Below are 10,785 nucleotides of genomic sequence, written 5' to 3'. Positions count from 1 at the left end.
AAGCACTTGTGCAATAATACATGAGATTAGTTGAGAATACGTGCTGGCGAGCGGTTACAACGTTGGATTAGTGTGACTTTGATTCAAATCTACACTCATCCGCCAATGTCTGGGTGATGTTGAGGCAGTCCTTCCCCCCCCCTCCTTCACAGGGTTGCTGTGAAGATAAAATGACAGCAGGGAGAACTATGTATCCCTGCCTTAAGCTCCTTGGAGGAAGGGCAGGAAAAAATATGATAGAAGAAAAATATGATAGTTGAGAGGTGAGTCAGTTTAGTGGCTTCATCATTTCCAGCTGAGAGATGTTGTTGATTGTATTGTGAGACATGCGATCAGAATTAGATGTTATTTAACAAAGTCTATAAAATGATGAGGGTGTTACCAAGACGTTGTTAGGTTGGGGTGTTTTTTCTTTTTTTAACAGGGAGCCAGCGATGCACAGAGTAGGGGCTTGGCGCAAGAACTATCATCAGTAGTGGCTGATTGGCGATAAACTGTTCAAAGCTGCCTGCGTAGAAAGTTTTCTAAGGATCCAGAACGCCACAGAGATGTACAGAATAAATAGACTTTGAAAACTCGAGAGAAATTGGTCTTCCTGTTCTTTTAAAGGAGGTGATGGAAAGAACTGAGCCAGTGAGATTTATTTAGGTGATTTCTGCCCCTGCCTCCCTGTTTCATGACAAATCATCTGAAGTGGTTTCTAGGCATGGGATACACATGAAGCTGCTTTATACTGAGTCTGGCCATTGGCCTAGCGTGGCCAGCGTTGCCTACTCTGACTGGCAGCCGGTCTGCCGGGTCTTAACTACTTTCTTACTGGCGGTGACTCTCCAGGGTCTCAGGGCGAAGCCTATCACATCACCTGCTGCCTGAGCCTTTCAGATAAAGATGCTGGTGAACTGATAGGGTTGCTAACCTCCAGGTGGTATCTTTATATGCTTTATAGAATAAAGAAGTATTGTTTGTTGTTTGCAGTTTGTTGCTGTTTCTCTGTTTGCTAACCTCCAGGTGGAGGTTTGAGTCCAATTAGAGTCCAACGCCATAGAGTCCAATTGCCAAAGTGGCCATTTTCTCCAGGGGAACTGATCTCTATCGGCTGGAGCTCAGTTGTAATAGCAGCGGATCTCCAGCCACTACCTGGAGGTTGGCAACCCTAAACACCAGTGTGTCTTGGATGGTCTCTTAGGGCCAGGCAAAATGCCTCAGAGTGCTCCAGATAACACTGGTTCCTCATTCCAAGTACTTCAGTGGCTCCTGCACTCCTCTCAGTTAGCCCAGAAGGAACAATTTGCATGATCAGCTGCCTCAGGCACAATTGGAACACATTTTAATTGATACGGGTGGCCCAATTTGATCTGGGACAGAAGTTTCTTTGTCGCTTGCATCATCTTGATTTGGATGGTTAATATTCTGTTTTATTTTAAAATGTCAGCTTTTCCAACAAGCCAATCAGTAAGATTTCAAGACTACATAAAGCAAAACAATATCTTAAAATTGGAATGATCGCATAAGGGTTAAGAACATAATAACATCAGAAAGGCCCTGCTGGATCAGACCCAGGCCCATCAAGTCTAGCAGTCTGTTCACACAGTGGCCAACCAGGTGCCTCTAGGGAGCCCCCAAACAAGACGACTGCAGCAGCACCATCCTGCCTGTGTTCGACCACAGCACCTAATATAACAGGCATGCTCCTCTGATCCTCCAGAGAATTGGTATGCAACATGACGAGTATCCATTTTTACTAATAGCCATGGATAGCCTTTATCCTCCATGAACGTGACCACTGCCCTCTTAAAGCCTTCCAAGTTGGCAGCCATCACCACATCCTGGGCAGGGAGTTCCACAATTTAATAATTTTGTTAACCTCCAGGTACTAGCTGGAGATCTCCTGCTATTACATCTGATCCCCAGCCAACAGAGATCAGTTCCCCTTGGAGAAAATGACCGCTTTGGCAATTGGATTCTATGGCATTGAAGTCCCTCCCCTAACCCCAACCCTCCTCTGGCTCTGCCCCCAAAACCTGCCAGTGGTGGAGAGGGACCTGGCAACCCTATAAATTGATGATGATGACAATAATGTGCCACTAGATTGTGAATAGCAATAATTTGTCACAAACTAGTACTTCTGGCACCTTGTGGGATACAAAGGGGCCAATGGACAGGGTCCTCAAGGAGGGGGTACTGGGGATTACAAAATTCCTGGGGCCCAAAACAGTTTGTTTGTTTGTTTATTCTTTAGACTTATATCTTGCTTTTCCCGGCCCAAGGACTTCTTCTTTCTCCTCTTTTCAGAACTTCTTCTTTCTCTTTTCCTTCTTTAATTACATTTTAAATACTGTTCAAGTAGTGGTTATTATTACTGTATCAGCAGGACATCTAATATGCATGTAAAATGCAGTCAAAGTCACGGTCAACTTACGGCGACCCCTCATGGGGTTTTCAAGACAAGAGACTAACAGAGGTGGTTTGCCAGTGCCTTCCTCTGCAGAGCAACCCTGGTGTTCCTTGGTGGTTCCCCTCCAAGTGCTAACCAGGGCTGACCTTGCTTAGCTTCCGAGATCTGATGAGATCGGGCTATATACTATGCTGCCTTCCTCCCCTGTGTCATCTAATACCTCTTTGTAAATGCTACTTTCCTACTGAAGGCTTTAAGCTTCACTTTATATGACAAATAACGTGTTCTTCTAAAAAAAAAGTCAGCAGAATCAGTCCCTATGATCCCGGTGTTTTTCACACATGAAGCTGCCTTATACTAAATCAGAACTGAACTGAACTAAATCAGACCCTTAGCCCATCAAAGTCAGTATTGTCTACTCAAACCATCAGTGGCTCTCCAGGGTCTCAGGCAGAGGTCTTTCACATCACCTACTTGCCTAGTCCCTTTAACTGGAGATGCCAGGGATTGAACCTGGGACCTTCTGCATGCCAAGCAGATGCTCTACCACTGAGTGCAGCGTCACTACAGAACCCATTTTGCCCTTGCATTTGTGGTAGGTACAAGAGAGCCCCGTGGCGCCGAGTGGTAAGCTGCAGTACTGCAGTCCCAAGCTCTGCTCACGACTTGAGTGCGATCCCAATGGAAGGTGGTTTCAGGTAGCCGGCTCAAGGTTGACTCAGCCTTCCATCCTTCCGAGGTCGGTCAAATGAGTACCCAGATTGCTGGGGGTAAAGGGAAGATGACTGGGGAAGGCACTGGCAAACCATCCCATAAATAAAGTCTGCCTAGTAAATGTCAGGATGTGACGTCACCCCATGGGTCAGGAATGACCTGGTGCTTGCACAGGGGACCTTTACCTTTATCTTAAAGGTACAAGGGTAAACTGACAATTGGTTTCTTACTGATTTACTTACTAAAGATGTATTGGTTTTTTTTTTTAATGAAATATAGCCCATTTGATAAGATGTAAGAAGTGTATCCTATATTAGTACACATATACAGTGCGTACAAATATAAAATTACTAAATATAGAGGGTATATGCAATGTTGATGGCTTCTATAGATAAGAGAGGCCTGCCCCAGATCGCTGTGCCCACAAGATTTAACGGTAGTTTGACTACTGAATGAGCAGCTCTTCCTCCTGCCAAAACAGTTGCAGCAATACTTGATGAATAAACAGCAATAGCATATCCTGTCTTTCTCCCACTATTACCACTGATCTCCATCCGATTGAAATCAGTTCACCGGGAGAAAATGGCCGCTTTGGCCATTGGACTCTATGGCACTGAAGTTCCTCCCCTCCCCAAACCCCGCCCTCCTCAGGCCCTGCCCAAAAAACCTCCCGCTGGTGGCAAAGAACGACCTGGCGACCCTATTTGTTATGATATTTGGTTTGGATCAGGGTCATATGTGAGGGCAGACTAAATCTTTGTTTGGGGCCCATGGTGACTCTTGGCATCTCGACAATCCTGGCAACGGAAGTGAAGACAGTACAAGAGGTGATATAGGGAGGATCTTAGGGTTGCCAGCTCCAGGTTGGGAAATACCTGGAGATTTTGGGGGTGGAGCCTGAGGAGGGCAGGGTTTGGAGAGGGGAGGGACTTCAATGCCATAGAGTCTAATTGCCAAAGCGGCCATTTTCTCCAGGGGAACTGATTTCTATCGCCTGGAGACAGGGTTGCCAGCTCCGGGTTGGGGAATACCTGGAGATTTTGGGGACTTCAATGCCATAGAGTCCAATTGCCAAAGCGGCCATTTTCTCCAGGGGAGCTGATATATATCGGCTGGAGATCAGCTGTAATAGCGGGAGATCTCCTGTCCGGTTTACCCTAGAAGTGACAATTGCCCCCCCCCCTTCAGCTGGCTTGCTTCCACTTGCCCGCCAGCTGAGGGGTGGCAGTCAGCCTCCTTAATAGGGGGCAATTGCCCGCCATGACCTGGTAATTTTTATTTATTTTTCAAATTTATAACCCACCCTCATCCCCAGTGAACCCGCCCCAAACCCCGCCCTCGCCAAGCTCTGCCCCCAAAACCTCCCGCCGGTGACAAAGAGGGACCTGGCAACCCTACTGAGGCCCCATAACTTCCAATGTTAGAGTTGCCAATTACCAGGTGGTGGCTGGACAGTTACTAAGAGAATCTTGGAAAGAAAAGAAGCCGCTTATTATAAGGCGCCAATGAATTTCATCATTACAGGTAACATTTTATTGTTTTTTGTCAATTACATGTCTGCCAATTAATGAATTTGTTATTACTTGCATAAGACATTGCAAATAGAAGCTTATAAATATTTTACCACCAGGCTGAAGAAGCATAACTCTGCGAAAAACGTTTGGAAATTCCGGAAGACGTTTTCCATCATTCCCACCACATCAATTCTTCCAGGAAAACAGGATTTTTCTCCCTTATGTGTGAAAAATATGTACCAGGACATAGTCTAGTCCAAATGGACATTGTTTAAGCTTTATGTATTAATAACGTCCAGAAGTCTCCTTTGACTCTACAGAAAGAGTAACCTATGTGTATATAATTAGTGTTTAGTTTTGTATGTAAGTTTCCGTTTACACTCCACAATTGTCTTCACTATTTTTGTAATACACTGTTTGATACTTTTGCATATAGAGCTGAGTACTGGTTTTTTCTAACTATACTGTACAGTACAGGTGATCTATTGTGTTTAATTACCAGGTGGTGACTGGACAGGGTTGCCAACCTCCAGACATTAGCTGGAGATCTCCCTCTGTTACAACTGGTCTCCATCTGAGAGAGATCCGCTCGCCTGCCGAAAATGGCCACTTTAGCAATTGGACTCTATGGCATTGAAGCCCCTTCCCTCCCCAAACCCCGCCCTCCTCAGGCTCTGCCCCAAAAACCTCCCACCGGTAGCGAAGAGGAACCTGGCAACCCTAGACACGGCAATCCCATTTAGTCACTACCACATGGAAACCTGCATGGGTGCATTTTTGTTCCCCATGCCCGCATGGCATTTGTTGTAATCCTTAACTCACGCAAGAAGGAGACAGTAACCCGTCGCCCAGTGGCAAATGCAGACTGCCGAGGCGGGAGAGTGCTTCCAAACGCATTTACTTTTGTCCTGTATTCTTCCACTGATTGCCTGTGAGTCACCAACTATTGAAGTTTCCTTTTTGCAGGTTTACAGCTCCAGATAGCGATGTAAATCATTCCTGTGGACTCCAATAATAACCAAACGCATGACACATCCAGCCACATGCCCAGCCAACCATACAATCATACACCTACTCTGGGCTCCAATCAACATCCCATCAACATTTCATTACACTGGAATGGAAGTGGCCCCTTTCAGTGTTCCCCGCTAGGCTCATCGCGAAAGGCGCCGTACGAGGCAGAGCATGGGAAACCGAACATGGAAGAAAACAGCTCTGTGGCACAGCTTTTTAAGCCAAATGTTAGAAAGCCAGCGTGGTGTGGTGGTTAAGAGCAGAGTCCTCTAATCTGGAGAACCAGGTTGGTTTCCCCACTCCTACATATGAAGCCAGCTGGGTGACCTTGGGCTAGTCACGGCTCTCTTAAAGCTCTCTCAGCCCCACCTGCCTCACAGGGTGTTTGTGGTGGGGAGAGGAAGGGAAGGCGATTGCAGTGTGGAAATGCTGCCAGTTGGAATAGATTGGTAGCCATGAACATCACTTAGAATGACTTAGAGATACACACAAAGCTGCCTTATACTGAATCAGACCATCGATCCATCATGGTCAGCAAGTGTCTACTCAGAGTAGGGTTGCCAACCTCCAGGTTTTGGCTGGAGATCCCTCGCTATTACAACTGATCTTCAGGCATCAGGGATCAGTTCCCCTGGAGAAAATGGCCGCTTTGGCAATTGGACTCTATGGCATTGAAGTCCCTCCCCTCCTCAAACCCCACCCTCTTCAGGCTCCACCTCAAAAATCTCCAGGTATTTCCAAACCTGGAGCAGGAAACCCTAACTCAGAGTGGAATAGGTTTGCCAACCTTCAGGTGGTGGCTAAAGATCTCCCACTATCACAACTGATCTCCAGCCGAAAGAGATCAGTTCCCCTGGAGAAAATGGCCGCTTTGGCAATTGGACTCTATGGCATTGAAGTCCCTCTCCTCTCCAAACCCCACCTTCCTCAGGCTCCACCCCCCCTAAATCTCCAGATGTTTCCCAACCTGGAGCTGGCAACCCTAACTCAGAGTGGCAGCAGCTCTCCAGGGCCTCAAGTGATGGTATTCCACATCACCTACTGTCTGATCCTTTCAACTGGAAATACTAGGGAATTAACCTGGGACCTTCAATGTGCAAAGTGGACACTCTGCCACTGAGCCATGACCCCTCGCAATATATATTTTTTAATGCAGCATTATTTATCACTGCTGGGTGTGATCCGTGATTGATTTAGCTGTCTAAACAATTGCCTACAGCAGGGGTCTCAAAACTGCGGCTCCAGAGCCACATGCGGCTCTTTGGCCCGCTGAGTGTGGCTCTCCGAACTTGGTTCGGAGCCCCTGCTCTTGCGCCCGCTCGTGCCGGCAGCCGGGCTGCGGACCTGGCGCGCCTGAGAGAGAGAGAGAGAGCGGGCGAGCGGGCGCACTGTCTCTCCCCCGCCCCCCCCGCCGTGGAGAATGGCCGGGTCCCCCTTTCCCTTGCCCTCAATGGTTGGGAGGCTAAAGCCTCCCCTCCCCTCTAGCCGCGTGATTGCTGGGCGGGCGGCTCGGAGGTTCCTGCCCCCCCGCCTATCAGCTGTTGGGCGGGGCGGGCTTCCTTTGGTAGACCTGGCCTCCAGCTGAGTCCCATTGGGAGGCCATGTCTACCCACTGGCTTTCTTGGCAGTAGACCTGGACTCCGAGGAGGGGGAAAAGTCCCCCTTCAGAGGCCAGGTCTACCCATTGGCTTCTAAGGGCCTCCGGAGGCCAGGTCTACTGCCAAGAAAGCCAATGGGTAGACCTGGCCTCCCAATGGGACTCAGCCGGAAGCCAGGTCTACCAATAGGCTTTTATGGCAATAGACCAGGCCTCCAGACGAGGACTACGGACGGGGAGGGGGAAATGGCAGGGACTTACAATTTAATTTTTATCAATAAATAAGATCACTATTAAGTATGATATCAAGTTTTATTTAGTGTACCTATAGTTTAATTAAGACTTAAAACTTTAATTAAAGTTTATTAAGTTAATAAACAGTGTACCTACCTATATAGTTTTAAGAAATTTGGCTCTCAAAAGAAATCTCAATCGTTGTATTGTTGATATTTGGCTCTTTTGACTAATGAGTTTGCCGACCCCTGGCCTACAGCAGTATAGCCAGGCGGGATAGGAAGTAGCACTTCTGTCGGGCTTTATGAGGACATGCGAGCAGATAAGAGCGTCGCCCTCTGCTCTACTGCGAAGAAGGAATATGTTGAAAGTCTGCCAAACAGCCACAAGTGGGTTGAACAACCCAAAGAAAAATTGATTGCTGATTGTGACTGGTGAACACAGCGTGAGCGGAAGGGGTGAGAGTTCACGATCAGTCATCCCTAATGGTGAAACTGGTCCTAAACCTGTTCAGTATGGAGAGATCTGGCTTACTGCATTCTTCACACTGAGCTGCCAACTCACGTTGGTACAGTGTGTCGGAAGGAAGATGTTAAATGCAATTCTTGCATTCTGTCAGAGAGTTCGGGGCTGGCTGAGCAGAGAGGAGTAGGGTTGCCAGGTCCCTCTTTTTTTAAAACAATATTTTTTTATTGTTTTTCACAATATATAGACACACAGTTCAACAATTAATGAAGATCATCAGAAAAGTTAAAAAGCAATGGATTATTGTTGAGAATACAAATATATTTGAATAAAATATAAAGACTTCCCCTTCATCTCCGTCTACCTCATTATAAATTTGTATACTCTCTTCTGTAAGGTTCTAATCCTAATATTGTCACATAAATATAGATACATTTTTATATCCAAATCAAATAAAATAAATTCATGTTACCAGATCATATATAACTATTATCTGTCTTGAAATCAATCTTATATAATAACTATATATTTTAATATAAAAACATCCCTAATATTAGTAAAAAATGGATTAGATCAATGAGTAACCCTTGAATTCCCCCATTTGAAGTTCATTTTCACAGTAAGTTCTCCATGCCTCCCATTCTCCCATAAATTGCATATTGTCTTGTTGATTTATCAATGCCGTAAGTTTTGCCATTTCCACCAGTTCCAGCATTTTTTGTATCCAGTCTTTTTTTGTATGGAATGTCCGTCGATTTCCATTTAGCTGCATAAATCAATCTTGCAGCAGTGGTGGCATAGATTAAGAATGATCTCTGAGTCAAAATAAAATCTGGTATCATACTAAGTAACATCATCTCAGGTGTTTTAGGTATATTGTTCTGTATTAGCAATCTTATTTCATTATAGATCATGTCCCAAAAGTTTTTTGCTTTGTCACAGGTCCACCTGGGTTGCCAGGTCCCTCTTCACCACTGGCAGGAGGGTTTGTGGGCGGAGCCTGAGGAGGGCGGGGTTTAGGGAGGGGAGAGACTTCAATGCCATAGAGTCCAGTTGCCAAAGTGGCCATTCTCTCCAGGTGAACTGATCTCTATCGGCTGGAGATCAGTTGTAATAGCAGAAGATCTCCAGCTAGTACCTGGAGGTTGGCATCCCTAGTTGGGCTCCCCTACTCTACAACATCCCATGCTCCTGGAGCATACTGAGTCTACATCAAGACAGTTTTGGGGGCTGCCTCCCTTTTTATTTGATTAATTTAAAAAGTAAAATTTCCTGCAAATTGAGGATGTCTCCCAAGTATCTCAAAACTCCTACCTTGTCTGTGGGTGGCCAGTATTTGCTACTTTCATGAGTGGTATGAAACACCCACTGTACTATTACTTATATTAAAATAATTACACTTAGCTTGTAATGGAGCACATTTAATGTGCTCAAAGCACTTTGACATAAACCACACGGTATCATAGGAAGTCATTTTCAATTATTGGTCATCTCCATATACTGATCATAGTTTACCCCCCTCCACAACCTCAAAAACAAAATGCTCGCATGAGCTGGAAACAGATTTATGCTAGCCCGTGGAGTCTCATGGAACCAATTGGTTTCCAGAATGCTCTGTGGGATGGATCTAATACCCCTCAGCGATTCCTAGGGTTGCCAGCTCTGGGCTGGGAAATAGCTTGAGATTTTTGGAGCAGAGCCTGAGGAGGGCGGGATTTGGGGAGGGGAGGGACTTTAATGCCATAGAGTTTAATTGCCAAAGCGGTCATAAATGATTTCTGTCGCCGGGAGATCAGTTGTAATAGTGAGAGACCTCCAGCCACCACCTGGAGGTAGTGGAATGGATGCTGGTCATGCTGCATTCCTGTTCTCTCTAGTATCAGAGGAGCATGCCTATTATTTTGGGTGCGGTGGAACACAGGCAGGATGGTGCTGCTGCAGTCGTCCTGTTTGTGGGCTTCCTAAAGGCACCTTGTTGGCCACCGTGTGAACAGACTGCTGGACTTGATGGGCCTTGGTCTGATCCAGCAGGGCCTTTCTTATGTTCTTATATTCTTATGGAGGTACTTACACAGTGGTGTCCCTTTTGAGTAACCACCTGGAGGTTGGCATCCCTCGTTATGAAAGTGCCTGGCAGTAAATTCAAGGCAGACCAAAGGAAATTCTCCTTCCCTGAACAGGTCAGGGCCTGTTCCAGGCTCTTGGAGCCGCTGGGCAGAGTCCCCCTCCCGAATGCCTACTGCTGCACCCCGTGCCGGACCCCCCACATGCCTGCACTCATTCCCCCTTCCCAACCACACGCCCGTGCATCTTTTCCCCACTTGCTTGCCATGCTCGCCCTCCCACTGCCTGGGCTCCCAGCCACACGCACTGCCAGCGCGTCTTTCCCCCAGTGGGGCTGGGTCACACAATCTGAGAGGAACCCCCGTGGCACGAGAACTCACAAATGAGCAGGTGGAGGGAGGCACGTCAGTGGGCAGCAGGAGAAGCACGTGGGCAGTTTTGGGGCAGAGGTCCCTGCTTAGGGATGGCCGCCTCCAGGTGGGGCTTGGAGATCCCCCAGAATACGGCTTCTCTCCAGACCACAGAAATAAAGTTGCCAACCTCCAGGTAGTACAGGAAAGACTAAAGATAACATGGCTTAACAGTGAAGTATATTGTACACAAAGTATACAACCAGGTGTGTAACAAACTATCTTAAAGGTAGGTGTAAACAAGGTAAGGTTAAAAAGTAATACAGTAACATTCAATCCAAGGTCGACGTCTTCAAACGAAGAATGAGTAGAAAGGGATACGATCGTTTCAAGTCTTCCTCAGTCCCGTTCAATTTCCATGTTAATGTGCCAACTTGA

Source organism: Euleptes europaea, chromosome 1, assembly GCF_029931775.1.
Source record: "Euleptes europaea isolate rEulEur1 chromosome 1, rEulEur1.hap1, whole genome shotgun sequence".
Lineage (NCBI taxonomy): Eukaryota > Metazoa > Chordata > Lepidosauria > Squamata > Sphaerodactylidae > Euleptes > Euleptes europaea.
The sequence above is the reverse complement of the archived record's forward strand: the minus strand, read 5'-3'. Positions refer to the sequence as shown.